Source organism: Eucyclogobius newberryi, unplaced genomic scaffold (genome assembly GCF_026437365.1).
Source record: "Eucyclogobius newberryi isolate DKJ021-1_F unplaced genomic scaffold, fEucNew1.0.hap1 SCAF_5, whole genome shotgun sequence".
Lineage (NCBI taxonomy): Eukaryota > Metazoa > Chordata > Actinopteri > Gobiiformes > Gobiidae > Eucyclogobius > Eucyclogobius newberryi.
In genome coordinates this window covers 10,524,110-10,530,400 of record NW_027316167.1, presented here as the reverse complement: position 1 = coordinate 10,530,400, position 6,291 = coordinate 10,524,110, and positions in this window count along the sequence as shown.

The window sequence follows — 6,291 nt, the reverse complement described above, 5'->3', positions numbered from 1 at the left end:
GCATTTAAGTTAAGTTATGTCTTCTTTGAATTCCCTGGGTGAGTACTAACTATTTCATTTGGCCAAAGCATTGCGGAGTGACTCGAGATGGTTTCCCAGCATGCCGTTCTGCAGTTCAGCTCACAGTCATGTGACCTGACAGCTGTGGACACACACAAACTGCCACATGGACCCTGCTCCTTCCAACTTCTTAATGCTCTTACATGATCCAGCATTTTCAAAGGACATCAGGACAATAAAAGAGACATAATAGGAACATTTTACTTTTGTGAATGTGTTTTAAGAATGTTATAAATGTTAAAGCCCCACACACAAATCTATTTCTTAATTATGCAATAAATAGGGACTACAGATGTCAATTTGTAGCTATAATCGAGCAACAAGTGAAAAATCTACTGTGTTTTGCAATGTCATCAATCTACAGTTTGGTCAACTTTGTAGAAATGCATGTAATTTCCAGGGTGCATTTCCAAGCAGAGGGATGGGTCCCTGAGCGCTGCACTGTGGGACGCACTGCTCCGGACAGTTTGCTCCAGTGAAGGAAGAATTGAAGGATGAAGTTGAAGTTTGTCTTGGTCAAGTCTTTATGAAACAGTAAAGCAACATTACCAAAATGAAACTGTATTTTACATTAACATTTAAAGGTGCACATTATGACTTTTCTGGTGGTGTCAGTAAGGCTTAAGGGCATTTATCTTACCCACCACCAGGCCAGGTTACAGGTCAGGTCTGTGGAGAGACAATGCCACTGACAGTAAAGTTGCATGTTGTGGAGAAATGTTGTTTAACTGTAGCTTTAATAACAAGAATGATCATTTATTTGTCACATATAAGTTTTTCCCAGATATTTGCTTAATTGGCCTTTGATTTGTTAAGAAATGCCAAGAATTAATGATAAATGCTTTGATTAAAGTTAATCTCAAAGACCAAATCAAACGTGCTCAATCTGGTTTTGCAGAGGTGACTCCTCCTGCCTGTACAATCATGTGTTTCCTGTCTTCACTTAGAGTATTTGTGAGGGAAAGATCTTTTCACCTCGACACATTTGTGAAGAAATCCACCTTTTGATTCAGACAAAATCTCTTCTCAATATTTTCATTTTTTGCAAATGTTCATCAGTGAAGATCCACAACATTGTGTCCTTGTTTAGGCTTTTATTATATACATTATAAACACACTTAGGGGAAAAATGCAGTTTCAGTTTTGATCTTTGAGGTTTCTGTACTTTTGGACACAGCCCACAAAGGTTTCGACACTTAACCACACCAACGGCTCCAGCAAGTTCTCACCACAATCTTAGTCACTTTACTTTATTGTTTTCTTTGTTTTGTTTTTACTTACAACCAGTTGTACATTAAAAAAAAGATTTAAATGTAATTAAAGTTCCATTGCTCAGTCACCTTCAAGGCAACACTGGTATAACATGCAAATTGATCAATTGTAAATTGTAAACTATTTGAAAAGCTTGGATAACAGAGATAAAAGCAAATACTCTGAAGTTGGGGTTTGAGAGTTGTATACATTCAAATGACCACAACTTACTCAAATATTATCAGATCCACATGAGAGAGACATCATTGGAAAGCTTTGAATTCACACTTTCAGAATCTGTGAATAACTCAAAATGTCTCCGGGTAGACATGTAACTGGATTGGCCACGGTCAGTCACATATTATTAAATGATAATGACATTGCTCAGTCTCCTTCAAAGCAATACTGGTATCATCTGCAAATGAATGTTTTTGACGTCACTTATAAAAATGCTTGACTTATAAATACAACTAAATCAAAATCAAAAGTATGAAACCTTTAAACCTGAGTGTACTGAGGGCATAAGAGAGACAGGAGCAGGTGAACGACAAGAGGAACCTTCAACCAAAACTGTAAAATCCCAGGGTCTTTAGGGCAGTCAGCCTTTTTGGAACTCACGACTCACTAAAGAGGATTTCTGAGTTCAAAATGTTCACCTCTAGACTCAAGTCTTCACTGAAAACCAGCTCTACCCATTTGTAAACAGTGTATGAGAGTGAATGAGTGAGTGTAAATCTGCAATGATGGATTTATAAACAGCGTTTTAAAGAAGACATTTTATTGCTTTTTTTCCAGGTACTTATAATATTGATCTAAAACATTATCATTTCACGTTTTATTTAATAAAAATTGCAATATTGATTTAAAAAGTCTTAGTTATAGAAACAGGTTCTTGTAGGACTGTATTCCTTTAGCCGTTTGAACGATTAATCGGTCAATGGAGTCATGGCCAACCAACATTTTCTGTAGTCGACTGATTATTTTATTCAGGATTGGACGGTTTTTATGGAAGGAAAATAGGAGAAAGCATGGTTAGTTTGTGATTTTTAGAGTGAATTAACTTTTTCATTTTACCAGTATTTTCTGTATAAATACTTATAATTGTGTGATTTTGTGTTGTCAGTGCACTTTGGGTCGGTCACATTTGTCGTCTGATCATCAAGATACTTAATCAATTTGAGAACTTCTGCCGGCACAATTCGTCACCCTCTTTTGGTCAATTAATCCATTCACATGGTTTAGTCCAGTGGCTCTCAAACTTCTGATACTATTGATCATTACTTGAATGATTGATCCAAGATGGCACCGCTGAAGGCTGCCTCAGAGTTTCGGTCCATCAGAAACACAACTCCTACGGATCTAGTTCCAGTTTTTTTAGCATCTGCGGCAGAATTAGCCCTTATTTTGCCTAAAAGCATGAGACGTCGCGGCGGTCCCTCCCTTACCAGGGATTTTCCTCTCTAACATGAACTCACTCTCCAACAAACTGGACGAACTGGCGCTGCTGATGAGACGAAACAGAGACTTTTCTTCATCTCCTGTTTGGTGCTTCATGGAGACGTGGCTCAGCGAGTCGGTCCCGGACTGCACCGTACAGCTGGAGGGCCGCTCCGCTCTGACCGGCTGAGCGAGCTCTCCAGAGGGAAAAGGCGCGGTGGTGGAGTCGCCTGGTCCTCAGATGTGACGGTGATCTCAAAAAGCTCTGAAAAAAAAGCTCTCCTGATCTGGAATATCTTTTCATCAACTGCAAACCATTCTACCATACGTTTGAACATTTTTGACTCATTGTTCATTGTTGTTGCACCGCATCACCAAAGCAAGTTCCTGTGTTTGTGAGAGAGAGCGAGAGAGAGAGAGAAAGAGAGAGAGAGAGAGAGAAAGAGAGAGAGAGAGAGAGAGAAAGAGAGAGAGAGAGAGAGACTGAAAATGTATGTAACAGTTTAAGCTTATAAATTGTGTTTTCTAAAGGCAAACTGAGTCACTTCTTTTTATAACATGCATAACAGCTCATATTTGATTTTTAGAAGTTATCGTTTTCTATAGTTTTATGTGATACATATTGTGTAAATGTTTAAATGGAAAAAAACAATTGAGGAACAACAATTGACAAATTTGGGTATTTTATATAGAAGTTTATTGAAGACAAAAATGTTATCCAAATGGAAAACAATATTTGATGGATAACAGAGATAAAAGCAAATACTCTGAAGTTGGAATCTCATTACAAGAGATTGATTTAATGCAGAAGAGTTTAAAACATGTTACTAAGAGCTTCAGAGAAACAGAGTGAAAATGGAAGAGGAGACGAGCAGCAGGAGCACAGTGGGGCCAGTGGGGCCAGTGGGGCCAGTGGGGCCGGTCCCGTTGCACAAGTCTCCCTCGCAGCAGGAAATGGTACCACCGTAATTACAAGTTTCCGTCCTGGCACAGGACTTTACCACTTTTCCTGAGAAACACAAAACAATGCTATTTATTTTAATTTTAGTAATGAAATAAGTTGAACAAATTAGATATTTTACCATCAGCTTTAGCGGTAGCGCACCGATCATGTAACCCTGCTACACAATCCATGGTTTGTGAGCAGTCAGTCAGCGTCCCGAAACACATGTAGCATTTTAATGTGTGCACTGCAAAGACAAATATTTGCCGTTAAAGGTTTATGAGCACACCTCACAAAATATTTACATCATATTTAAGCTTTAAATTTCCATGTCGAATCAGAACTATCTTTGAGCAATCGGAGAATTACATCTTTATATAAGTTGTGTTGAATGATGAATGATTGACATGTGGGAGAACTACTCGGCTGTCCACGCCACAAGGAAATGACTCTGATTGGTCGCCAAAAATCCTCTATTATTCCTTTAACAATCATAGAATAGTTTTTTCTTTAGAAGGGCATCAAACTGCAGCACATTCAAACATTTTCAAAAGAGTAGGATTTTACAAAAATTAGAATATGATAATGATTTCTTTTGAACTGTGTCTTAAACCCTGAAGTCCAGAGCTTGTCCTGGAGCATAAATGACAGATGAGCTTTTTTAATGATGTGATATTTATTTTGACCTTATATTTAAAGTACAGATAACCATGTAATTGTATTAAATAGTCTATACACTCTTATCTTAATGCGTCTTCTTTATTAACTCTCTGACTCTAGCTCATCAGAGAAAAGTCTTACGGTCAAACTGCTAGACATTTCAGTACTTTTTGTTAAAAAAATACATATGTAATAACAGTCTCAGCTGAGGCATAAATGGCATTTCAAAGAGAGTCAGTTATGCGGAGTTCGATAGTTAGTTACCAGGCTGAGAAATAGATTTTCAAAGTTAGGGGCCAGGGGTCCCCCTATCTAAAAAAGTTAGGGCCCCCCCAGCAATATCAGGGGCCCACAAGCGCGCACGGCATCGCTGCGTCATAAGTACAAGATAAATTTGTTGTTTTAAAACCTCGTTATTAGCATGTAAAACCATTTAAAGTACTTTATCTTATCTTTTATTTGATATGAAGGAAGAGCACAAATACTGAATTCCTATAAACCAGAGATCATGATCTTTCAATACGGTTTAATTTAATATAATAAGGTTTCTAAGATACAAAATAAACACTGTAAACAACATTTGTCAGAAGGAGATCTTATATGTTCTGCAGCAGGAATAAATAAAATCACAGTCTACAAAATAACCTGAGTACAGACACTGTACGGAGATCTTATATGTTTTATAATAAATATTCTGAATCATAATCTTCTTGTCAAGGAACAACCGTCCCACCGCTCCATATAATGCCTGTCCCACCATATACTGCCTGTCCCACCATATACTGCCTGTCCCACCATATACTGCCTGTCCCACCGCTCCATATACTGCCTGTCCCACCATATACTGTCTGTCCCACCATATACTGCCTGTCCCACCATATACTGCCTGTCCCACCATATACTGCCTGTCCCACCATATACTGCCTGTCCCACCGCTCCATATACTGCCTGTCCCACCATATACTGCCTGTCCCACCATATACTGCCTGTCCCACCGCTCCATATACTGCCTGTCCCACCATATACTGCCTGTCCCACCATATACTGCCTGTCCCACCATATACTGCCTGTCCCACCATATACTGCCTGTCCCACCGCTCCATATACTGCCTGTCCCACCATATACTGCCTGTCCCACCATATACTGCCTGTCCCACCGCTCCATATACTGCCTGTCCCACCATATACTGCCTGTACCACCATATACTGCCTGTCCCACCATATACTGCCTGTCCCACCATATACTGCCTGTCCCACCGCTCCATATACTACCTGTCCCACCATATACTGCCTGTCCCACCATATACTGCCTGTCCCACCATATACTGCCTGTCCCACCGCTCCATATACTGCCTGTCCCACCATATACTGCCTGTCCCACCATATACTGCCTGTCTCACCATATACTGCCTGTCCCACCATATACTGCCTGTCCCACCGCTCCATATACTACCTGTCCCACCATATACTGCCTGTCCCACCATATACTGCCTGTCCCACCATATACTGCCTGTCCCACCACTCCATATACTGCCTGTCCCACCATATACTGCCTGTCTCACCATATACTGCCTGTCCCACCGCTCCATATACTACCTGTCCCACCATATACTGCCTGTCCCACCATATACTGCCTGTCCCACCATATACTGCCTGTCCCACCGCTCCATATACTGCCTGTCCCACCATATACTGCCTGTCCCACCATATACTGCCTGTCTCACCATATACTGCCTGTCCCACCATATACTGCCTGTCCCACCGCTCCATATACTACCTGTCCCACCATATACTGCCTGTCCCACCATATACTGCCTGTCCCACCATATACTGCCTGTCCCACCACTCCATATACTGCCTGTCCCACCGCTCCATATACTGCCTATCCCACCATATACTGCCTGTCCCACCATATACTGCCTGTCCCACCGCTCCATATA